This window comes from Loxodonta africana, chromosome 8 (genome assembly GCF_030014295.1).
Source record: "Loxodonta africana isolate mLoxAfr1 chromosome 8, mLoxAfr1.hap2, whole genome shotgun sequence".
In the NCBI taxonomy this organism is placed as follows: domain Eukaryota; kingdom Metazoa; phylum Chordata; class Mammalia; order Proboscidea; family Elephantidae; genus Loxodonta; species Loxodonta africana.
The window spans coordinates 112,220,190-112,246,422 of record NC_087349.1 but is presented as its reverse complement, the minus strand read 5'-3'; the positions used below and the strand labels follow the sequence as shown (position 1 = coordinate 112,246,422).

The window sequence follows — 26,233 nt, the reverse complement described above, 5'->3', positions numbered from 1 at the left end:
AAGGTCGCCCCCCACTGCCCACCAGGGGGAAGAGCAGATGAGCCCACAGTGGAGGGTTGAGGGGTGGCAACCTGTGCCTCAGGAAATCACCGTAACCTCACTAGAGGTACAACGGGGTGCTGCTTTTGAAGATTAACATTTGAAATACAATAGGCAATGGTTTTGTCTCTTTTTTCCCACACAAAATGCAGTTAAAGTTGTAAAATGAATCAAATAAAAAATCCATAAAACTATGAGACGTCTACTGTACTGAGGAGTGAATGACTACCTTGTCTATGGTGTTGTATTATCTGTTAACTCCAAACGTTGGGCGGATCCTACAATCTCATAAAATCACTTATTTGGCTGAGGGCTGCTTTCGGCGACTCTAGAACTTTCCAACATGTACAATCTGTTAGCAATGCTGTTGCCAAAGGTTTTACAGTTACCGACACCCCCACCCCCCGCCCCCACTACATAGGCAATTACTAATTTTTATTAAAAGTTCATGTAACACTGGCAGGGTTTCTATCACACAGGCTGGGTACCAGTACTGTGCTGGACAATTTGGATGCGTTCTCATTTAAATTCTTTTTTTTTTTTGATAGGGATTTTTATTCTCCCCATTCTTGCAGATGAGGAAAAAAGACAGGGAGGTATCACAGCTACTGCCTGCACATGAGAACCAGAGTCTGACTCAGACTAATACATTCTTAATCATGACTGAGCTACAGGTAACTATAAAATTTCGCAATATACTAAAGCCAAACCAGACTCATTGCCACTCTGTCAATCCCGACTCATAGCAACCTTATAGGACAGAGCAGAACTGCTCCATGAGATTCCCAAGGAGCAGCTGGTGGAATCAACTGCTGACCTTTTCGTTAGCAGCCGAACACTTAATCACTGCACCACCAGGGTCCATTTTACTAACTAGCCATAAAAATTCCTAAAACATCAGAGAACTTGGTTTTAAAAAGTGGCAATTATCCACACTTCCCATTTTGCCAGTTGCAAGGTGTACCAAACTAAAATTAGAAACAGTACCATTGAGTTGGCTCTAACTCATGGTAACCCCCATGTGTGTCAGAGTAGATCTGTGCCCCATGATGCTTCCAGTGGCTGATATTTAGAAAGAAGATCACCACACCTTTCTTAAGAAGTACCTCTGGGTGGACTCAAACCTTCAACCTTTTGGTTAGCAGCCGAATGCGTTAACCTTTTGCACCACCCAGGGATTCCTGTGTAAAATTACCCGTTGCTGTCAAGTTTATTCTGACTCACAGTGGCCCTATAGGACAAAGTAGAACTGTCCCATAGGGTTTCTAAGGCTGTAAATCTTTTTTTTTTTTTTTTAAGGCAGATCTTACATCTTTTTGTAAGGGAGAAGTAGGCTTTATAGGGAAAGGCTTTGTGAAGAGGTGGCTTACGGAAACTACTGCCTACAATTTACACGTCTTCCGGCCTCATCTACGTGTGATTTCAAGACAGGCGCTTTCACACTTACACCCAAATCAGAGTGACTCTGGAGCTCTGCGCCCTGCGTCTTCTGCTCATGCAGGAACGCAGGCCATTTGGGGGAATTCTCAAAGGAGGTTATCTTCCTCTCCCGCTCCAGCTCTCATGTGTCATCTTCACCACTCTGGAACCTGCTTAAAAGATCTCTACAGCTGTCACTACTTCTGTGCCCATCGTGACGATACCAATGTCCATGCAAGAGTGGAGTGACCCAATCCTTCCCAAATGCCAGTCCTTGAGGTTCCAGGCTCTGTACAGAGGCGGGGAGATCCTGCATGATCTAACCTACCACAGTACTTAAAACGGTATTTAAGGAGACCCCAGAAATCTCTGAAGAAGATGGATACAGGAAAGACAGATCTCACTTAAATTTTAACGAGTCATAAGTAGACTTTAGTACTGCTTGGCAGTTTTATCTTGCTGTTAGTTGCTGTCAAAGAGATTCTGCCTCATGGTGACCCCATGTGTGCAGAATACAACAACTCCACAGGGCTTTCAAGGCTGTGACCTTTCAGAAGGCCTGTCTTCGGAGGTCCCTCTGGGTGGGTTCTGTCAATCTTTCAGCTAGTAGTTAAGTGCTTAACTGTTTCCCCCACTCAGGGCTCCTGCAGTCCTAATACATTTGCCTAATCCATTTACCCTTTTTTTTCTCATACTAACATTTATACACATATTGTTTTGTGACATTAGCTGCAATCCCCACAATGTGACAGCACACTCCCCCTTTCCACTCTGGGTTTCTTATGTCCATTCAACCAGTTTCTGTCCCTTCCTGCTTTCTCATCCTGCCTCTGGACAGGCGCACCCGATTGGTCCAGTGTATCTGACTGAACTAAGAGCACACTCCTCGCGTGTATTATTTTTTGTTTCATAGTCCAGTCTAATCTTTGTCTGAAGAGTGGGCTTTGGGAATGGTTTCAGTTCTGCCTTGAAAGAGCATCCGGGGGCCACAGATTCAGGGGTTCCTCCAGTCTCTGTCAGACCGTTAAGTCTAGTCTTTTCATGTGAATTTAAGTTCTGCTTCACACTTTTCTCCTGCTCCATCAGGGACTCTCTACTGTGTTCCGTCAGGGTGGTCATCAGTGGCAGCCGGGCACCATCTACTTCTTCTGATCTCAGGTTGGTGGAGTCTCGTGTATGTGGTCCTTTAGTCTCTTGGGCTAATATTTTCCTTGTGTCTTTGGTTTTCTCCATTCTCCTTTGCTCCAAGTTGGGATAAATTGATGCATCTTAGACGGCCATTCGCAAGCTTTTAAGACCCCAGACGTAAGGCTGTAAATCTTTATGGAAGCAGATCACCAGGACTTCTCTCCCACAGGGTGACTGGTAGGTTTGAACTGATGACCTTTCAGTTAACAGCCAAGTGCTTAACACTGAGCCACCAGGGTTCCTCTGCATGAAATTAAAAACAAAAAAACCAAACCCGCTGCCGTCAAGTCAATTCTGACTTATAGCAACCCTGTCAGACATGGTAGAACTGCCCCATAGGATTTCCAAAGAGTGGCTGGTAGATTCAAACTGCTGACCTTTTGGTTAGTAGCTGAACCCTTAACCAGTGTGCCGCCAATGCTCCTCTGCGCAAAATTAGCCTCCCTCAAATGGGAGTAATGCATATCATAAATGGCCTGGAGCCATTTTTGGCCCTACATGACACTAATTATTTAAATATGATGCTTTATGTCTAAGCAAGAGTAGAGGGAGCAACAGCGGTCAGAGATTTACATCGAACTGGCCTTAGACCCAAGACTGGAAGCCAGTATCACCCGCTTAAAAACCTGAGATGAAAGAACTCACAGGAAAGCCTTCCTCTATGGAGGAAGGAGGGTAACTCTTGTACTTTGCCAGTTGCCCTCAAGTCAACGCCAACCCATGGTGACCTCATGTGTGTCAGACAGAGTACAATCGCGCTCCACGGGGTTTCCAGTGGTTGTGATCTTTTTGGAGTAGGTCGCAAGCCCTTTCCTTCAAGACATCTCTGGGTGGATCTGAACTGCCAGTGTTCCCATGAGTAACCAAGAGCTTAACCTTTGGTGCCACCTAGGACGTCCTAATTCTGGTACTTACAACTGTATGTATACGGGCTGCTTGACTGGGACATGAAAACGCCTGGACTACCTCTTCTTAGAATATGAAAAGTGTTTCTCCATAATAACATCAATCCTGGTAGGGAAAATCCTACTATATAAAAAACTATTAGGTTTTCATTAAAATTTTACTGTGCCCAGCCACTACAGATCTAAGCACACAGATCGTCACCCAGGCATTTCTTTGGCAGCCCTTTTACCTTATATGTAAAAGCAGTATATGAATGACCTAACTTTAAATTACCCATTCTGTTATGTTGGGTATATAAACACCTATTTCAGTTACCTGGGGGTGGGGGGATGGGGGGGTTGCCAATTTTTTTTTTTAAACATCTTTATTTGAGATACAATTTCACTAATATAAAATACATTTTATACATCTGTTTTCAGTGTACAATCCAAGGAGTTTTTGTATATTCACGGAATTGTACAACCATCAGCAATCTAATTTTAGGACGCTTCCATCACCCTAAAAAGAAACATGCCCACAGCCCATCAATCTTAATAAACGGTTTTCCCAAAATAAAATGCCTTCGCCGAGTCAATTTTGTCACCACTTTTTGACCCGGTATTCCTCCATCAGTGAGGTGGCTAAGACTAATAGTTAAGATTGCTAGCTCTAGAATTTCTACAGATGAGTAGTTACGTGATCTTGGAGAAGACACTTAACTTCCTTGTGTGAGGACTGCATTATCAGACTGTTTGGAAGATTTAGTAGTGATCATGTATGTAAAATACTGCTCGATAAATGTTAGCTGCTATTTTTATCACTGCCACTACTATTCCTACTGCTGCCACCACCTCCACCTCCAACTCCAACCCCTCCTCCCTCACCATCTCCACCGCCGCCACCACCACCACTACCTCCATCTCTACCACCTCCACCACCTCCCTTCACCTCCACACCACCTCCTCCATCATCAACTTTAACATCAACGATCAGGAAAAGGGGAGCACCCGTGAATGGCTGATACTATAGCAATCCTAATGTGTGTATGTGTATGTAATTATGCAATAAAACGCAACATTTTTTCTTTCTTTCAGTTCTATTTTTCTTGAAGCAAATCCAGTCAGAAATAGAAGCTGACAGGACAATGCTAGGCCTTGGTTCAAGGGGCAGGTAATGCAAACACAGGAAAAAAAAAAAAAAAAAACACCAACTAAAGCAGTTTAGAATAAGAGCTGCAAGCCTAAGGGGATCCCAGGGCCCTGCATTCACTCATTAAATTTTTTAAGGGGGAAAAATGAACTCTACTAAGAGTTCAAAAAGTACAAGCTTTAAAAGGATAAAGTAGCCTTCTCCAACCACCCCCTCCATCATTTTTATGCCACAGTAGAAATATTTAGCAGACAAAAATACACAAGGCATTTATTCTGTCTTAGAATCTTTTAAGACGTGTTCATATCGGATCTACTTCACAACATATATCAAAATTATAGTTCGCAATTTCCCCAATGCCTGAGCAAGATGCTGCACATCCTTTTTTTTTCTTTACTATACCCCTAAAGTGTACAAATGGTTACCTTTCGGCATCCCAGAGACTCACAGGCAAAGGAATTACAGGAAAGACAGCAGTGAAAGTGAAAATTATCAGCAGCCTTATGCCTTTTTATACCAAGTCAACCTAGCTAAGATGGAACTACGCTTCCTAGGATCCCTTTTACTGCATGGTTCTGGGATGAGACTGGCCACCACGGATTTGGACTTGGGAATCCCAGGGTGGGATCTGGAAGCTTCATTCTCCGAAGATCAGTGCAGCGTGGCCATGATATGCTGTCACATGTCGTCACTATCGCTGGCTCTGATGTCGATGCAGGGCAGCCCCTCCAATTCCCCCCTGATCTCCTGCTTCAGCTTCTCTGAGTCTGGGGCCAAACGTTAGTGCAGCTCCACCAACCACATTACTGGGGTTGGAGATGGCCAATGACCAACAAGGATTCCCCTTTGTTCGTGACTCCCTACTTCACATCTAACTTCTTTTCTGCTGCCAAGGCCATCCTACCGTGACATCAGGGCCACCACCAGATGCAAGGCCACCAGCCTCCTTCCAAAAAACACAGACAGCCCCATCATGAGGTCTGGCCCATTCCACACACGAGACTGGCCACCAGTATTCCACATCATTCCCAGTGGTTCTGTGTGCCTTTCCTGTCTCCTCTTCAACCCCCCAAACAAAAACCAACTCTTCTAGAATGTGAAGTCTTTTAACTACATGCAGATTTCCAATTATAGATATGAGTTAGAACACAAATAACATCGGGAGAGGTAACAGCTTGACAAGCGTGTGGGCACCAAAAGCAGGACATAAAATCTTTGAACTTGACATCACATATTTTCACGTCACCCACACTGTTTTTTGGAACCCCATCCCCTTCCCTTGTGCTAAGATAAATGAACAGAGACCAAAAGATCCATATATATCACTATAGTGTCAATTTATTAGAATGGTCACTGAGTAGCACATTACTCAATCATAACCTCTAATAACTTAAAAAAAACCACAACTTAGCAGTCTGTAACTAGATGACATAACTGCAGAATCTCTAAACTAAATTAATAACACTGCTAACCACGCCTTTAAAGTGCTGTAAGCGCATCAATTAAAATTAAAAAAAAAAATAAAAATTTATTAAATTTAGCATCAATTAAAATGCAACATATGATGAGGGGGGATAACTAAAGTATATGGGGTTTCTTTACAAAATAATAAAAATGCTCTAAAATTGATTGTGGTGATTATATCTCAGTAAGGCTGTTAAAAAATACAGCAGAGGGTATAATAAGAATTTGATAAACAAACAACAAATTTCCAAATGGAAGAAAATGTGTTCTGATTCTGAACTCTGGGAATTCTGGCCAAACATTTGAAATGAAGGCTCAGACAGGACTTGCAGCTCTAGGAAAAGAGTGATTCCGGGGACCCCTTTCTTGTATGTTTCCTACCCCAGTCAGAAGATCTCTGTGTCCCCTGAGCTTCAGGAAGCCTCAAAAGACCAGGCCATAATGCTGCTGTGGACACCGTCATCACCCAATACCACTGAACATTGGTCCAGGTGGGTGAGAAGTCACTCATCAATGGTCAGATCTTCCTTAGTCTCCTAGGGGTGACACAATAAAACACCACAAGTGGGTGGCTTTAAAGAACAGACATTTATTCTCTCATAGTTCTAGAGGCTACAAGTTCAAATTCAGGCACCAGCAGGGCTATGTTCTCTCTCTGTGGACTCTATGGGAAGAGCCTTCTTTGTCTCTTTCAGTTTCTGGTCACCCCAGGAGTTTCAAGGTACTTCTTGGTGTTCCTTGGCTTGCAGATGGATCCTCACATGGTGTCTTCCCCAGTGTGTGATTCTCCCTCCATGTCTGTTCTCTGCTTTTATAACACACCACTCAGAAGAGATTAGGTCTAGGACCCACCCTACTCCAGTCTGACTTAAATGATAATAACCTTCAAAGAAAGACCTTATTTCCTCAAACAAGGTCACATTCACAGGTACAGGGGTTAGGACTTCAACATATCTTTTGGGGGACACAATTCAACTGTAACACTCTTAGAGACGTGACAGGGACACAGAGTTACCCAGGTACGAAACCCATGTATACGTACACACAGGCCCAAAATAAAAGGGGCCCAGTATTAAAAAAAAGAAAAAGTATTTTAACAACAACAACAAAAAAAAAAAACTAGACTGACACATTAATAAGAGCATAGCTTTGAAGGTGGGAAGCTATGGTTCAAAGTTCTGGCTTACAAGCTATGGGGGCACTCACTTGCCATCTGTAAGATTTAGATTCCTTGCCTAAAATGGGGATAATAATACTAAGAACTCCCCAGTGGGGCACACAAAGCCATTACAATCAAGCCAAGGCTCACTTCTTCAGCTCGAAGCTTTCCATTTTCTCTCATGGCACAACCCCCACCTGCAACTTCTAATCTAAATCCAGGGATCAATCACATGCAATAACCTAACAAGACTGGGCATCTTCCTAGCAAAGCATCTAGCACACAGCAGGCACGCGATACTCCACACTCTGCCCACACCCACCCCCCCACCCCATTAGCAGAACAAGGAGAGAGTCTCTTTCTTGAACTTTCTTAACAAAGGTTTCAGAATTTGAAAACAGTTCTCCTTGTCCTGGTTGACCAGGATGACGCCCTAGGGCTTAATATGATGTAATCCTCTGTGGTGGTTCTTCCTCATTTCTCTGTCCCTCCAGCAGGCTTAGGGCAGAGGACAGAAGGCCAAGGGTAAAGGGCCAACTGCTGCCAAAATCCTGGAGGCAGAAAGCTGGGTCTGGCCCCAGGGCTCAGCTTGGGTCCCCACCCCTACCCTGAACCAGGTCTGATGTCAGTCCTCAGAGGGCAGGTGCAGGGAGGTGCAGACAGGGAGAGAGCAGCTTCCACAGGCAGACTGAAGGGCTTGGCCAACAGGTCAAGGGGCCACTGGTCCTGGGCTCACCTGAAGTTTATCTTCCACAGAGCTTTGTACCAAGCAGTGGGCTAAGACAAAGTGAATAAAAAGCAAAGGTCCTAGGGCAAAACAAACTTCATCACTCTGCCAAAGATACAACACAGTCAACCCTTGGAGCAGGGAAGACTACAGGATCCTGACCTTGGTGTGGGTCACAAGAAACAGTTCTTTTTGTCATTCACATATGGGAAATCTAATTGTGGTATGAACTAAAGGTTCATAAGTTGCTGGTGTGACAAACTTTGATTCTGAGCAAATAACCTCACTCTCGGACTATTATCTGTAAAATGAGGTCTTTGGACCACATAATCTCTAAGTTTCGTTTCAGCTAGCTCTAAAGCTGATTCTGTATACTACACAAAAATTTTCTGAGCCTAACTTATTCCTGGGAGCCCTGGTGGTACAGTGGTTAAGAGCTCAGATGCTAATCAAAAAGGTCAGCAGTTGGAATCTGACAGCTGCTCCTTGGAAACTCTACGGGGCAGCTTTTCTCTGTCCTATGGGTCACTATGAGTCAAAATCAACTCGATGAAATGGGTTGTTGGTTTAATTTATTCCCAGAACCGTGGTTAAAATATCATGAGAAACATCTGCTTCAAGACGGAGTAGAGTATGATAGAAGTCAAGATAGAATATCAAGGACTGGACTTAACCTCTTTCCTTAACAACTAAAAAAAACTGAAACGTTTTCATACATTGGACAAAAGGCAGCACAGGGCGGGGATCCCCGAGAGGGGAGAAAACAAGGAGGTGCGCCCATCCAGTGCGCCCCAACCCACTGCCTGGAGGCAGTACAAGGAGGGGGATCCCAAACAGTCTGGCAGTTTCCCTAAAAAAAAAAAAAAAAAGAATTCAAAGTTCAGGGAGGACAAGGCAGCTAGAATGCACAGAGTTGAATACAGAGAGGAGAGGGCTGTAGAGAGACAGAGAGCTCTGGAGATCTGCAGAAAAAAACCCTTAAAACCTTGAGCTGAGTATTGATTACAGCATGCATGTAAGGAAATTACCAAGGCCAGAAAAAGAACCATGACAAAGAAATAGAAAAATTCAGAGCTCACAGAGGACTTGCAAAGGTTTGTGTTCCCACCAGCCAGAGTGGAAAACTTCCTAAACATGACACATCCTCAGAAGGCTAATGACTCAATCAAACAAACAAAAAACCCAAACCTGCGGCCCTCGAGTCAATTCTGACTGATGGTAACCCCATGTGTTAGGAGCAAAAATGCTCCATATGGTTTTCTTGGCTGTAATCTTCACAGAAGCAGATCACTAGCTTAGTTCAAACTGCCAAACCTTTGGATTAGCAGCCAAGTGTAGACCATTGGCACCAACACCAAACTACTGACTGTGCCACCTCACTAAACAGTGACCGCAAATTAGCCCTAGACTAAAGGCTATTCCAGGCCCAGCTAACAAACTTTAAAAACAAGCCTCAAGAGGATCAAATTGTTTCTAAGAAGCTTAACTACTCCCAGAACAAAGCCCAAAGATATTTAAAGGAATACAAAGAAAAAAAAGCCAGTATCTAACCCAAAGTTAAATGTCTATCATCCAATAAAAATTACCAGACATGAAAAGAAAATATAAAATAAGAGAAATCATCAAACAGAAATAGACTTAGAAATGCCAAAGATGATAGTACTGGAAAACAATACAAGTTGTAAAAACAACTATTATAAATATACTCCATATCTTTACTGCAGTGCAATGAATTACTTAATACAGTCCTTCTAGTCATTGTCTTTATAACTCCCACCAAATGATCGGGTGGGAACGTGCTAATAAGGTCTATGGAACCCTAACAAGGGGACTGGTCAGTTCTGCCATCCTGCTAGGCTTAAAATGAGCCATCCCAGAGACAGGAAGAGAGGGGCTCAGCACCAAAGAGCCAGGAGCAGAGCACATCCCTTGGATCTAGAAGCCACGCACTAAGAAGTTCCTGGAACCCAGAGACTGAGAGAGAGAAAGAGAGAGCGAGCTGTAACGGCAAAGACAGTGAGAAACGGCAGCTGCAGAGCCAGGAGACCAGCAGGTAAGGGCCCAGCCCACGGAGTGATAAAGCGGAGTACCTTTGGCCAGGAGGCTTGCTGGAAGAGTAGGGTGCCTCCAGCACTCGGCAGAGCTAGGTCTGCCAGCCTACAGAGCTAGAGCTGAGCAAACCTCAGGCCAAGGCTTACTGGCGGAGTGGGATTCCTCCAGTCACTTACCAGCACAGCTAAAAGAGCTCTCTCTGGTAACACATGCCCAAGTGGGGCAGAGACCAGGTCAGGGGTCAAGGGGCCAAGGTGTCAAGGGCCAGGGACAGACCTGAGAAGTTGTCCTGATGGAAGAACTGTATCCTCTGTACCCTCCTGAACCTGAATTGTAACCTGTTACTTCCCTAATAAACCCCACAATCCACAATTGTGAGTATTGTCTACGAGTTCTGTGTGGCCACTGCAAGGAATTATCGAACCCAGCTGAGAAGTAGAGAGTGCCATGGGAGGGCCGGTTGGTGTCAGAGTTTGTAAACATGGCCTAGAGAGGAGGCATGTCTGACCTTGGCCTCATAGGAATCAGCCTTGGGCTGTTGATCTTGATTCTCCCTTCCCCCTTGAGAAGTTGGAGGAGATCTGATGCTACCTCCACCATGCTATTTTTACATCACAAAGGTAAAGGAAAGTATGATCCTGATAAGGAGAAACAAAAGATATAAAAAATACACTGGATAGGTTTAACAGCACATTAGACGCTACACTTCTCCACTCTCCCTCCTCCCCAATTACCAGCCACTGAGGACACACTTGGTGCTCTCTCTCCATTGAGGGGTGGAGTGGTCTGGAAGGTCTGGGGTTGGAGAGAACACTCTATGAAGACATAGCTGTAGAAGCTACCCAAAATGAAACACAGAGAGAAGAAAAGATGAATAACATCATCATCAACTCTTACAAATTACAACAGATGGGAGTAAAGGGGAGAGAGACCCAGGTTTGGGACATGACAAAGCCGAGGTTAAATCAGGCCCATCCACTTTCCAGCTATTTGACATGAGCTAGAGAAGTTAACAGAAGTCTCTGAGTCTCCACTGGACCATTGGCAAACTTGGATATTAATACCCATTTCAAAGGGTTTGCTGAGAAGATTAAGTGAGATCAAGTATAAAAAGTCCCTGGCACAAAATAAATGCCAGTTCCTTCCTCAATTCCCAAGGAGATAACTTTCTCTATCATTTGGAATGGTAGACAGGTCTCAAAGGGAGGCTGGGAGGGTCTTCACAGTTCTTTTCAATCCGTTAAGAAATTTGTACATACTTGAAAAGCAGTTATAATAGCAATAGCCTGGTTACTGACAGGACTACTCCAGCTTCAGCAAATGGCCAAGGAGTTAGAACCCCTGGCCTCTATTGTACAAGGTCCAGTTGCCAGCCTATGCACCTCCAGTCTTGTTGCTAAAAGAAATTATACTTACAAGAGAAGATGGAAAAGTGTATATGTGCTTACATATATAATGTGCACAATGTGTGGAAACATAACACAAACTAAAAATGTACACAGTAGAGATAGTCTACAGATATCCCAACAAGCCCTTCCCTTTTCCACCACTGAAGTTACACAGCATTTCTTTACCCAACAACCTCCCCCTAATTTGTGAACCTTGTTCATTATCAGTAGATCTCAAGAGTATATCTTGCTGCAGTAGCATATCTCAACCAGGTGTCTAAGTGAAAATTGCTTTTTATCACCTCTCTCAAAAATCTCATTCCTAAAATGAGACTCATGGGCTAACAAGTCCCAGAATCCATTTAAATAAGATGGTCATATACATATATCTGGAATACATATATCAGTTAACCCTTCACATGGCACCAGCTTCTGGTGGGAACTGTGTGGAACAACAATGAGGCTGTAACAAAGCCTCCCCCTAACCCAAAGCTGCTCAAAACCGAATTGCTGAGCACAGCACAGGTCCCTCTTTGTCATCCCAGTGCACTGACTCTTCTGCCACTCCTGGGAAGCCCCGTGGAATGTTGGGGCTAAGGGCTTGGTCTGCACACACAGTTACAGCTTAGGATACTGTTATGGATTGACTCGTGTCTCACAAAATATATGCTGAAGTCTTAACCAATGTACCTGAAAATATGACCCTGTTTGGAAGCAGAGATTCTCTTTCATTAGGGTGAGTCCTAAACCTAATTTCTTCTGAAAGGTATCTTCTAAAAAGAGCAGAACAGACAGATATACACACAGAGAAGGACAGGCACCTAGAAATGACAAGGTATGCCCAGGGCTGCTGACAAGAAGGAACCCTCCCCTAGGGCCAACGCACTGATTTGGACTTCAAACATCCGAACTCATGAAACCGTAACTTCCTGGTCTTTAAAGCCACCCACTTGTGGTAGTTTTTGTTACCACAGCACTAGGTAATTAAGACAGATGTTAAATGCCAGGATACTAGACAAGGGAAAGGGGTTTCACAGCCAGAAAAAATCTGAGACACATGGAACAGTCACTAGTGGGTGGAAGAGAAGAAGATATGACTGGATGTAAAGGACAAGGAACAAAGGGGAATTCAAGATTACTCAAAGGATGGAAGCCCAGGTGACCTTAAAAATGGTGAATTAACAGAGAGAAGGAGGTGGAAAGGACAGGATACTTCGGGTAATGGGAAGATGAACTGATTTGAAACCTCTTTGTTTAGAAATGTTGGCAAAACACTACTCTCCTAAAATACTTCCCAATGCTGGTTCCTAAATCCAATTGGCAATTCTTATGTTACTCAAGCCAAAGATAATCTGCCTCAAACTCTTCCTTATTACATTCTAACTGATCAGCAAATCCTGATGATTTTGCCTTCTGAATCTACTTGGACCCACACTTTCTTCTCTGTGGTCACAGCATCGTTATTGGCTCAGGCCACCCCAGCTCTCGTCCTGAGTACCCCTGACTCTTGTAGTAGCCCACAAGCTTGCCCTGCCCAAGTCACACTCCCACGTATAGGAGACAGCCTCTAACCCAAAGACTCATGACTCTGTGTCTTGAATCCTAATATATACCTAACATTTCAGTCTTTAAAGGACAGAGATCTAAATTTACTCCAAAATCAATTTGCACATTAAGTAGCAGGTTTCATAAATACATCAACACCCCAGTTCACTAGGAGCCTTAAGTATACCATGCCCATATTGAAAATCTAAATTCTGAAAACAAAAGCTGCTGTTCACACCCCTCGGGGTGCAAGAAAGCTTTATTACCACAAGAAAGAATTTGCAATTATTAATCAATGTCTTTAAGGTTTCCAAGTATTACACAATCTTCACCAAGGGTGACATGGTTACGAGTTAATCACTGAACTTCGTAAACCAGGAATATCTGACCTCTTAGTCACCTAAGAAGAGAAGAGAAATACAGTCCATCTTCAAAGAAACTCATCCATTTGACCAATATTTACTGAGCACCTACTACATATGCCAGGTACTTGCGACATATTAGTGAATAAAGCAAAGATCCTGCCCTCACAGAGCTTATGTTCTTTCTGGCGAAAAGAGATAGTAAGCAGTAAACATAAGTAGGTATGATAAACATAGTAAAAAAAAAAGTAGGCATGATAAATGGAGAAAAAATGGCAGTTGTCAAGGATTTCATTCTACTTGGATCGATAATCAATTCCCATGGAAACAGCAGTCAAGAAATCAATGTATTGCGTTGACAAATGTGTTTCAAAAGACCGTTTAAGGTTTTAAAAAGCAAAGATGTCACTTTCAAGACTAAGATGTACCTAACATGCATGTGAAAGCTGGACAATGAAAAAGGAAGACACAGATACATTTGAATTGTGGTGTTGGCACAACTGAATATTGAATATACCATGGATTGACAGAAGAACTAACAAATCAGTCTGAGAAGAAATACAACCGGAATGCTCCGTAGATGCAAGGAAGAAGAGACTTTGTCTTGCTTACCTTGGATACATTATCAGGAAAGACTAATCATAGAAAAGGACGTGATGATTGGTAGAGGGTCAACAAAAACGAAGAAAACCGTCCATGAGATGGACTGACACTACAGACACAATGATGTGCTCAAATATATCAAGATCATGGAGATGGCACAGGACCAGGCAAAGTTTCATTTTATTATTCATAAGGTCGCCACGCTTTGGAGCTGATTTGATAACAATAATGAGCAATAAACATACTATATAATTTACAAATAAGTGCTATGGACCAGAACGAAGGGGTGGAGTACGGTAAGCAGGGGAGGAGGCGTCAATTTAAACAAGATGCCAGGGAAGTTTCCTCCAAAAGGGGTCATAGAGGGAAGCCAGGAAGAAGGACGGGATGTGGTCTGCAGATACCTGGGGGATGAAAATGGCCACGGAAGGAACTTCAGTCTCAGGCAGACGCAGCCCCCTGTGCAAGTGACTAATGTCTTTATCTCAATCGTAACTATGTTTGGCAAGTGTAGTAGATTCAAATTTCCCCCATGACATGGCAGAACTAGCTTTTGACATTTTCATCACACTTTGGAATTCTCTACCAAAAATGGCAAGTTTTGCTTTTCCAATGAGTTTATTCTCTTGTTATAAAAAGGTTTTGTTTTTGTTTAAAGTGCGGCTTGAGTATCAAGTGCCACTACCCATCTGTAAGTTTCTCTTACTATGGTGGTTTGTGTGTTGCTGGAAGCTATGCCACTGGTATTTCAAATGCTAACAGGGTCACATGTAGTGGATAGGTTTCAGCGGAATTTCCACACTAAGACTAGGAAGAAAGACCTGACAATCTACTTCAAAAAATTAGACAATGGAACCTTATGGATTACAAATGAACACTGTCCGATATGGCGCTAAAAGATGAGCCACTCAAATTGGAAGGCACTCAAAATACGACTGCAAAAGAGCTGCCTCCTCAAAGTAGAAACAAAAACAAAAACCAAACCCATGTTGCTGTTGAGTCAGTTCTGACTCACAGCAACTCTACAGGACAGAACAGAACTGCCTATTAGGGTTTCCAAGGAGCGGCTGGTGGATTTGAACTGCTGACCTTCTGGTTAGCAGCCTATCTCTTAACCACTGTACCGCCAGGCCTCAAAGTAGAGTCAACCTTAATGACATGAATGGAGTAAAGCCTTCAGGACCCTCATTTGCTGATGTGGCATGGCTCTAAATGAGAAGTAAGGGCAGCAAACACCCATTGTTGTTGTTAGGTGCCATCGAGTTGGTTCCAACTCATACAGACCCTATGCACAACAGAACGAAACACTGCCCAGTCCTGCACCATCCTCACAATTGTTGCTATGCTTGAGCCCATTGTTGCAACCACCGTGTCAATCCATCTTGTTGAGGGTCTTCCTCTTTTTCACTGACCCTCTACTTTACCAAGCATGATGTTCTTCTCCGGGAACTGATCCCTCCTGATAACATGTCTGAAGTATGTGAGATGCAGTCTCGCCATCCTTGCTTCCAAGGAACATTCTCGTTGTACTTTATCCAAGACAGATTTGTTTGTTCTTTTGGCAGTCTATGCTATATTTAACATTCTTCACCAACACCACAATTCAAAGGTGTCAATTCTTCGGTCTTCCTTATTCACTGTCCAGCTTTCATATGCGTATGAGGCAACTGAAAACACCATGGCTAGGGTCAGGCGCATGTTAGTCCTCAAGGTGACATCTTTGCTTTTTAATACTTTATTAGTAATAGGAATGTGAAGAGGGTCAACGAAACGGAGGGAAACACTCAGTGAGATGAACTGACGTAATAGCTATGATCATGAAGATGGCACAAGACCAAGCAACATTTCATTTTGTTGTATATAAGGTCGCCATGAGTCAAAAGTCGACTCAACAGCAACTAACAACAATTATCAAGTGATCAAATCCCAGCCCCTTTTTCCCAAGCAGGTCCTCAAGCACCTAAAAACAGCTGGTGGAGACACATCTTTTCCCTTTCCCACTCCCAGCTTCCACAGGCCTGGTCCCTGCTGACTGCTACCCAGGGCAGGGCTTAAGCCTTCACAAACAATGGCTCTCAGCAAGCCTAATGGAGCCTCTAAGCAGAGCTGAAGGCCAAGACCCCGTCCACATTTAGAAAAAGCAATCTTGGATTTCCTATCGCTTTTCCAGAAAAACCAACGAACATAAGCAAAGTGACAGAAGATTCAGTAGGAGGAAAAACTAACCATCGGCTAAATGTTGACTTTTCCTTTGAAGCTCCATTTTAGGAAAACTAAAAATAATCATCACTGTCATATTGTAATAACTTCAAATACTTTTTTTGGTTTCTTCTTTTTTTTAAAGGTACCAATAACCAATTTGTCAGTGTCTCCCTCAAACCATGCATAAATATTTAACATGTTCTGGGGAAACTGCCAACGTGAGAGCGCTTATTGTGTGACTCAGATATGATCATGAAGTCCAGGTGCACCTCTCTGCCTGGGCTAATAGCCCGTGGGAGCCAAGGGCAGGTGAGGAGGGGCCCTTCTCCCGCCACCCACCAAAGGAGGCACCCAGAGCAGAGGGCACTGCAGGCCCCGGAGAGAGGCCAGCAAGGAACCCACCACGTGCCCAAGAAGAGTCAAGAAGTTAACAATGAAAGGATCCATGTATGCCATTATGAAATTCATGAACAAATAGGGCACAGAAATATAAAAACGTAACTTAAATGTTATTTATTACCTTAAAAATCAAAACACTTAAAGAGGACACTAAGTAAGGTTTAAAAAAAAAAAAAAAAAAAGCTCGTTTCCATTACTGTTTATGCTTTAATAAAAGTAATAATTTTAAGGTTCCTCTCCCCACCAAAACGCATAATATGTGACAAATTGTTCCAACTGCCTGAATTTTTGTCAACCGAAACACTTAACTGCTTGTTTAAAACACATCATGTTTCTCTCTGCAGCTGTCTAATACACTTAAAGTAATTACCCAACAGCTTATCACTTCTGCAACTGAGTCAACATAGAAGGTTTACAGCACCCAGATGGACCAAGGGAGATTGGAGCAATAAACACCCTCGTCACTTCCATGAACGAAAGGAAATGAAAGTCCTGCTTCACTGAAAATGTTCATAAATCGGTAACACAAATGCCACATGTATTATGCGCCTCACTGAAATAACTATAACATGGCAAAATGAGCCCAGCAATGAGACTACCGTACCTGTTTTAAACGTTCTTAGAGAATTTGGAAAACATCACAGGGCCCCAGCACTGTGCCCGACAGGCTCCGCCTTGATACAAAGCCATTTCTACCAAACAGATCAGAAGGGAGGCAGCAAACACCAGCCCAGTCAGGGCACTAACTCTGCGATTCACACATTCTTGCTACCGAATCCTCAACAGAACACCCACTGGGCAACAGATGGGAAGCTGAAGTTCTCCTTGAAGCAGCCAGAGCAAACTTTCGAAACCCAAATCTGATCGTGTGAGTACCCACCCCCACCCCAGCTTAAAACACTGAATAGCTATTCTGGGGGGAAAGGCAAAATCCTTAATGTAGGCCTACAAGCAGGGGATATACAACTTACTGCTGCAACTGGGACCCTGTGAGGATGAGAGAGGCAGAACCACAGGCATAACCCGGGGCTGTGCCAGGGGAACCGGGTGTAACGCCTGCTCCTCTCCTACAAAAAGGTAAAAATGCTTAAGCTGAGCCTGGGTAAATGTCTGGAGGAAGAGAGCATCCCAGGTCAGTGCAGGATGAGTGGGGTACACTGAGGACCAGGCTGTCAGCAGCTGGATTGTCGCGAGGAGGTGAGATGATAGGAGAGGCAAAGAGATAATGCCAAATGCCAATAATATGGCCGACAATAGCCAACACACACGAGGCACATACCAAATGCCCAATATGGCTTAATCCTTGGAACCAACCAACGAGGCAGGCAGGCACTAGCACATCACCAGCACCCAGCAGAGCCTCTGACACAAACGTTTATATAAATATGTATTGTATGAATGGGCTAGTGAAAGAGCATGAAATCCACAACTACGCCAGCTACCCCTGCACTGAGCAGTCTACGGAAAGCAGGCCCTGATTCATGGTTGTGTAAGCAGATCTTCTCCACACCCTGCCACTTGCTGGCTCTGCTGGGCTCCTAGCCCCCCATCCACCAGCCCGTCTGCTATGGGGCCTGTAAAAACAGTGTGGAGGAGGTGTCTAACCTTCTCCAACCCCCACAAGAGGAAAGGAGAACCAAGCCCAACAGCCCATGGCTGACTCCATGAGGTGGAGGCCAGACAAGCCTCCTCTCTCTGCCACCTTTACTAATTCTGACACCAACCATCCCTCACACAGCACTCTCTGCTTGGTTCGATATTTTATAACAATAGCCACAGAGAACTCACAGACCATACTCACAATTATAGGGCTTATTAGGGAAATAACAGTTACAATTCAAGCTCAGGAACACTCAGGATACAGTTCTTCCATCAGGACAACCTCTTCCCAACTGTGCTCGCAGGCACACCTCTCCCTGGCCCTCAGTCTCTGCCCCAAAGCGCTCAGCTTTTTCTCTCCGTGGGCCAGGAAGCCCAACACACCATCTCCTACTGATGTGTTTCTGCTGCTGGGTCTCTCCTGCTGACCTCTCCTTCCTTGGTAGTGCTGAGTTCCTCTCTCTCTGCTCTGGAATAGGCTCTCTTTTACAACAGAACTGACCAATCCCCTTGGTAGGCCATTATTATCCTATCACACAATCACATGGGTGGTAGTTACAAAGCCCACATACAAAAGTAATTAATCCACTGCAGGGCCTCAATGCACACATCCTCTCGCCCTTGGCAGGGCTGGCTTCCCTGTGGAATAAGACTTCATGTTCTAACATCTTAATCAAGGATTCCATAGAAGAATCCTGATCAAAAGGGGAGAAATGCAGAGCAGAAGTTCAAATTCTCACAGACTCCAGACTTCCTGGAGCCATCAAGGTTGGATGAACCCCTGAAACTACTGCCCTGAGATAATTTTTGAACCTTAAACCAAAAATATGCCCTGAAGTCTTCTTAAAAGCAAACAATAGTCTAGCTTAACTAGTATAAAAGTCTGCCTTGAGCATTATGCTCTTTTAAAACCAAACCTGTTGCCATCGAGTAGACTCCGACTCATAATGACCCTATATGACAGGGCAGAACTGCCCCATAGGGTTCCCAAGGAGCAGCTGGTGGATTCGAACTGCCGACCTTTTGGTTAGCAGCTGAGCTCTTAAATACTGTGCCACCAGGGCTCCATGCTCTTTTAAGGACTATATATAAGGGATCAAATTGATAATAGCAACCCAAAAGATTAGATAGGAACCTTAGGGGGCAATAAGTTTATGTTAATGAGGGAGAAACAACTCGGAAAAGGAGAGTGAGAATGGTTGCACAACCCGAAGAATGTAATCAATGTCACTGATTTGTACACGTAGGAACTGTTGAATTGGTGTATGTTCTGCTGTGTATATTCTCAATGACAACACAATAAAATTTAGGGAAAAAAGAAGACTTCAGTGTTCTCACCTCTTTGGCTGAGGGGGGGACACAGGATCTCCCCCCACTGTGTGCTGGGGACCAACCCCGTACCCCTTGCCACCATTGTGGAGGGTCAGGGTCTGCGCTGTCCTCAAGGACCCAAGTGTCTTGAGTGGCGGAGGTGGAGGATGAGGGAGGACAAACAGACTCAATTGCTTTATTTCAACAGCATAAGAAAGGGCTCAGGTGGAGGCAGACTCCTGAACTTGTTGCAGAATCACAGAAGGGAGACAGCTCTTTGAGGAGGGTGAGGCCCAGGGATAAGGATGGCTCCAAGGGAGGAGGTGGTATCCTGGCCAAAGCCAAAGGAGATAGCTTGAGCAAAGTCAGGAAGGCAGGAAGCACAAGACGGAGATAAGACTCAGAGAGGGGCCAGTGGGGAGGCCAAGAGAACACAAGCTACCGATGGGGGCTGAGAGCCGGACAGCTGAGGGGATCATTCCCAACGCAATGAACTGACACAATGGCCGCAACAATGGATTCATATACCAACAGTCATAAAGATGGCATAGGACCGGGTAACATTTCACTCTTATGTATGGGGTCACCATAATTTAGAGCCAACTCAAGGGCACCTAACAACCACCATGGGGCAGGAGGTTCGTATTTGTGAGGAGAACCAAATCTAGCTTATCTTCAAATGAAATTTTGCAAAACACTCCCAAAATTTAGGGAATAAAAACAATGACCATCTTACTTGTTCACAATTGTCTGGGCCAGAGATTTAGATTAACTTTAGCAGGAAGGTTCTCACAGCTAAAGAAAGTAGGTTTCCATCCACAGGGAGAAGGCAAGCTAGCGAGCGCTGGTACAGGGAGGTGACTGGTTACAGAGTCCCGTGAGGAGGACTCTGGCAGCCTGGGCCAGGCAGCGCCCTATGCACACACCTCCACATCACTCACACTCTGCACCCTCACAGTGCGCCTGTGTCCTAATCTACCACATCTACCAGCTGCCCGTCCTGAGGTACCGGCCACGTCTGGGAGGTGGGGTTATTTTTATTCCTGTCTCACCCATCTTAGTTAAAGACAGCTCTCTCAGGATAAAGTGGTTACTCTGGGTCCCCCTGCCATTCACCTGTTAGAATGCCCAAGCTAGAAAGGCAAACTCATCCTCTGTGAAGGTTAAAGATACATGAGTAGCCTGCATACACCAAGAACCTGGCCCCAAGGACCAATTTAGACATATTAGATATCACCACAGTGCTAGAAAACACACACACAGTAATATAAAAGTTACTTTTCTCTCAGAGAAATTCTGCAGAGACAAGTAAAGCAAATTATAAGTTGCAAATAAATTTATTTTTTAACAATACCAAACAAGCTCTTATTCTCTTTGAAAAGTAAAGGTTGCAGGGCAGCTATGACTTCTTTGGTAGCAATGGTCTCAAATCTCACCTCTGGAGCGACAGGAAAAATGGCCTCATCTTTCCTACTCCTTGTAAAACGAAAGTTCTCCATTGGGGGGTGCCGCAACAGAGTGGCATTATGAATAAGTTTTCCTTTCTCTTAGGAAAGGACTTTTAAGTACTTTTGTATTTCCATAATAGGCAACCACTAAGAAAACGTCTATTTTCTTGTCACTGCCCAAAGAGTAAAATATAATGTTCTTACGTAGTTTGGCCCATCTTAAAACTAAGCTAGGACTCAGTTAAAGTCTGGAAATGTATTCTGAATGTCTTGGCTAGCCTACCAGGAGTCTACTGACCTGGAATTTTGGGACTGAAGGAAGATGAAGGAGGGGCCTAGAAGGACCCAGCTCCTGGGACTCCAGGAGCAGGGTGGCACAGCAATCTCAGCAGGGGTCTTGCCCCTCCAGCCCACAGTGTCCCTGGTACCACTTATTTGGCCCTTATGGCTCCCACTGAATAAAAGCACAAACTAAACCTGCAAGTGTATCACGTCTGAGTTCTCACACACAAGAGATGGCAGCACTGGGATTAGAACCTGGGTCTGCAGGACTCCCAATCCAGCTCACTCCCCCCATGCCATGTGGCCTCCAATTCAGACACAGCCTCTTAGGACTCAATCAAAACTAGAAGCTGCTCAAGATAAACACACATACAAAGGTGGGAGGCAGGTCATACTAAAAGTCACAAAGAGGCTCCCCTAAAGTGAAATACCTAAACCTTCAGGCACGAGGGCAGGGTAAAAATGATCCAGGGTTGTGGGCAAAAGGACAGGAGTCACCTCAAGGTGTCTTGGCAAGACTGGAAGATACACAAGGAAAGGAACAAGGCAGTGCTCTCTGTAATCCTGCACTGACGAAGTCCCAGGAGTATGTCATAGTTTTTCAATGTTGCTATGACAGAAATATCAAGCTTGGTGGCTTTAATGAACAGAAATTTATTTTCTCACAGTTCAGAAGGCTAGAAGTCTGCACTCAGGGCACCAGGTCTAGGGGAAGGCTCTCTCTTTCAGTTAGGGGAGAAAATCCTTGTCTCAACTTCTCTTTCTTCTTGGTATTTCTTAGAGATGTCCAAGTACCACCTATCTTCCCCCATTCCTGCTTGCTTGCTTCTGTGTCATGCTGCTCTTTTTATCACTCAGAAAAGATTAGATTTAGCAAATATTCTACACTGTTATGACTTCATTGACATTAAAAAAAAAAAAATTTCTAAATGGGATTACATTCACAGGTACTTTGTTGTTGCTGTTAGGTGCCTTCAGGTTGGTTCCAACACAGCGACCCTATGTACAAGAGAAACACTGCACAGTCCTGCACCACCCTCACACCTTTGCTATTTCAGCCCACTGTTGCAGCCACTGTGTCAATCTATCTTGTCAAGGGTCCTCCTTTTCCCCACTAACCCTCCACTTTCCCAAGCATGGTGTCCTTCTCCACAGACTGGTCCCACCTGATAACATGTCCAAAGTACAAGATAAAGTCTCGCCATCATCACTTCTTAGGAGCATTCTGGCTGTACTTTTTGCAAGACAAATTTGTTTATTCTTCTGAGAGTCCATGGTATATACAATATTCTTCGCCAACACCTTAATTCAAAGGCATCAATTATCCCTTGGTCTTCCTTATTCATTGTCCAGCTTTTGCATGCATATGGAGCCACTGGAAAATACCATGGTGTCTGTCAGGCACACCTTAGTCCTCAAAGTGACATCTTTGCTTGTTAACACTTTAAAGACGTCTTTTGCAGATTTGTACAATGCAATATACCTTTTGATTTCTTGATTGCTGCTTCCATGGACACTGACTATGGATCCAAGTAAAAAGAAATTCTTGACAACACCAATGTTTTCTTCATTTATCAATGATGTTGTTAACTGGCCCAGTTGTGAGGCTTTTTGCTATTTTTATACTGCGGCGTAATCCATACTGAAGGCTGTAGTCTTTGACCTTTATCAGTAAGTACTTCAAGTCCTCTTCACTTTCAGGAAGCAAGGTTGTGTCATCATCATATCCCAGGTTGTTAATGGGTCTTTCATCAATCCTGATGCCATATTCTTCCTCATATAGTCCACCTTCTTGAATTGTTTGCTCAGCATACAGACTGAATAAGTATGGTGAAAGGATACAACCCTGACGCACACCTTTCCTGATTTTAAACCTCCTGATTTTTATCCCTTTGTTCTCTTTGAATGACTGCCTCTTGGTCTATGTACAGGTTCTGCATAAACAAATTAAGTACTCTGGAATCCCCGTTTTTGGCAGTGTTATCCATAATTTGTTATGAGCCACACAATCGAATGTCGTTGTAGTCATGAAAACATAGGTAAACATCTTTCTGGTATTCTCTCCCTTCAGCCAAGATCCATCTGACATCAGCAATGATATCCCTCATTTCATGTTCTCTTTTAAATCAGGCTTGAATTTCTGGCCAAGATCAAACCCACTGCCGTCGAATCGATTCCGACTCACAGCAACCCTAGAGGACAGAGTAGAACTGCCCCATGGAGTTTCCAAGGAGCGCCTGGCGGATTCAGACTGCCGACCCTTTGGTTAGCGGCCGTAGCACTTAACCACTATGCCACCAGGGTTTCCAAAGACTTAAGATAGTAACCTCAAATTTACACAGGCATCATGAAAATCACCTAAAAATTCTACATTCTTTAAAAAAAACTACATTTTTAAAAAGAATCAAAGAGCCAGCTCACATTATAACACTGATCAAAATATCAGCTTCCAATTAATGAGGCTCTTCTCTGTGCCAAACACAATGCCAACAGCTTTGTATATGTTACCTCTAATTCTTACAATGACCCTGTAAATCCAAGGAATTTACAGAGAAGTTTATAGCAAAGCGCATATAGTCAGGCAGTTGAACAGCAGCATCAACACATTCACAAACTGCCTACTTTCCCTCACAAAACACATCTTAAGATAGCTGCTGTTACTAAATACAGAATCATAATTTTAAATAATTTATAAAAATCATTTCAGGTAAACGTCCCCTCATAAAATAAAACAAAAAAATGTTTCAAGCGATCTTCGTGTCCTTGCCCCAGAGGTACAAAAGTTCTGATAAGTGGAAGTTACTGTCAACAAATTTCTTGAAGAAAATATAGTCCAATAAAAAAAAAGTCCCTTTTTTTAAAAAAGTATGAGATATATAGGATTAACAAACGAAAAGGAGCTAGAATCGCTCTCTAGCTAAAAAAATAAGTGATGGACTTTGGGAATAGAACTCATTTCCAGGGACTGACCCCAAATCAAGAATATAAGGGACAATGTCTCCTTCCAGGCCCTGCAGACATTGTCTCCTCCAGAAACTGCCAAAGGATTGAAGAACCCAGCTGTTCCGGACACCAGCAAAAAATCCAAAGCTATACGTGTTCACTAAGTTAAGTTTCATCCGAGCCTAAGAGTCTCATGTCTGTTACCCAGAAACTGAGGACGCAAGCTGATACGAGGAGGCTCATTTTAGCCTACGTCATCCCAAGAGACTTGTTCTAGCAATCGGTGGTGTAAACAGGGGTCAGCAAACTGTTCCTGTAAAGGGTCAGATACTACTCAACTCTGCTGATGTAGTCCAAAAGCAGCCACAGACAATAACGCAAACAAATGAGCATAGGTTTGTTCCAATAAAACTGTATTTACAAAAGCAGACAGTTGGCTGGATTTGGCCCATGGGATATAATTCCCTCAACTCTTGCTCTACAAGAGCAGGTTTCCTATTTGAAGTTGCAAGGAGATGGTACGGAAATGGTAACTTGGTACTGGGACAGAATTTGTGGAATCACTTTAAGAATGGAGGGTGGGGGAGGAGTCTGTGGGACAAAAAACTCAATTTGGCCTTATCTCTGGTTCCTGAAAAGAGCCCTTGGAATTCCCCAGGAATCAGGTGTCTTTATTTTTCTAAAGCAGCCAAGCAATACTTAAAACATGTGAGATTCCCCAACTTACCACCTGGCGACTAACTTCAGGCAGAGAGGGGTCATGATGTGGTCCTCTATATTCAGTGATTCAATCAATCATCGACTGTGCAATGAAACCTCAATTACTGACTACCAATGAATCAGCAAAGCCCCAAAGGAGGGTGTTACAGGGGGCTTCCTGGAATGATGATAACATCCCATGCAAAGACAACTTAACTACCTGGGGACAGCAGATGCCTCATGCCAGGACTCCTCCCAGACCTTGCTTGTATCCTTTCTGGTTATAAAAAAAAAAATGGGTAACTGTAACTGTTAAGTATAGATAATTGTCTCTGCGAATTTTATGAGCTGTTCTAGAAAATTAACAAACCCACAAGGGGCACTGAGAACCAGCAGAGACTGGCATCTGCCTACGTGGCAGTTGATCTGAAGGACAGAATCTTCCTAACCTGTAGACCTATCCTCAGGATGCCAGAGAGAAAGAAAGTGAACAGCTGGCTTGAAGCGCAGGGAGCTGTGTGGACACCTGAGCACCCAATGACCTGGCGCAGGGTGGCTGAGGATGCAATCTGACCTAACTCTGAGTGGTTAAGGTCAGAGAGAGAGTGCCACATGAAGTGGCTGGCAATGAGGATCACAGAGATGTGGGAAGGTGAAGCCAGGATCCATTTTCAAGTGAGAACTGGATTCATGTTGATCCTTGCCACACAGTTAGCAACGAAGGTGGGGTTTGCCCATTTAGCCTCTGGGGCACCACAGTCATTGCACACAAACGCTGTCTCCAAACCTTCTCACATTGTTCACATCTCCTGTGATGTGAGAGTCCCCAGAGGGCAGGATTACAAGCAGAGTATCTAAGATGCTTCATTTTTAATATAAGTATGCACAGTCTTAATTCAGAATTTAAAAAATCATAGAATATATAAAATTCATAAAAGTAAAAAAATACACATTGGTTTTGGACATTCAACAATAAAATAACCTTAACAACCTGTATCAAACATTTTATTTCTAAAGCATAGCTTAACATTTTGTTCAGATGTTTTGACCTGAAGCCATTTTATTTTTTACTTCATGTTTTTCTAAAGAATAATAAATATGGCTTTTATTTATTGTCATTATTGTCAGCTGCCATCAAGTCAACTCTCACTTATGGCAGCCTTATGTACAACAGAACAAAAAATCGCCTGGTCCTGCAACATCATCGTGATCATTGGCATGTTTGAGCCCATCTCTGGTGCTACTGTGTCAATCCACCTCACTGAGAGTCACCCTCACCCTTGCAGGCCATCTACTTCACCTAACGCGATGTTTACCTACAGCGACTGATCCCTCCTAATGGCGTGTGCAAAGCAAGTGGGTTGGACAAT

The 26,233-nt window shown here is 43.7% G+C and overlaps 1 protein-coding gene across 5 annotated transcripts in view; it reads right to left on the bottom strand.

The window, feature by feature from the left end:
- GRB10 (growth factor receptor bound protein 10) overlaps nucleotides 1-26,233 on the bottom strand; it is a 290,717-nt gene that overhangs the window by 160,341 nt on the left and 104,143 nt on the right. The window contains exon 2 of one of the 5 annotated variants that reach the window (XM_010587144.3): nucleotides 6,526-6,680. The exons of the other annotated variants lie outside the window; for them this stretch is intronic. The gene's annotated coding sequence lies outside the window, so the exon portion shown is untranslated. The remainder of the gene's footprint in view (nucleotides 1-6,525; nucleotides 6,681-26,233) is intronic. 5 annotated transcript variants of the gene reach the window in all.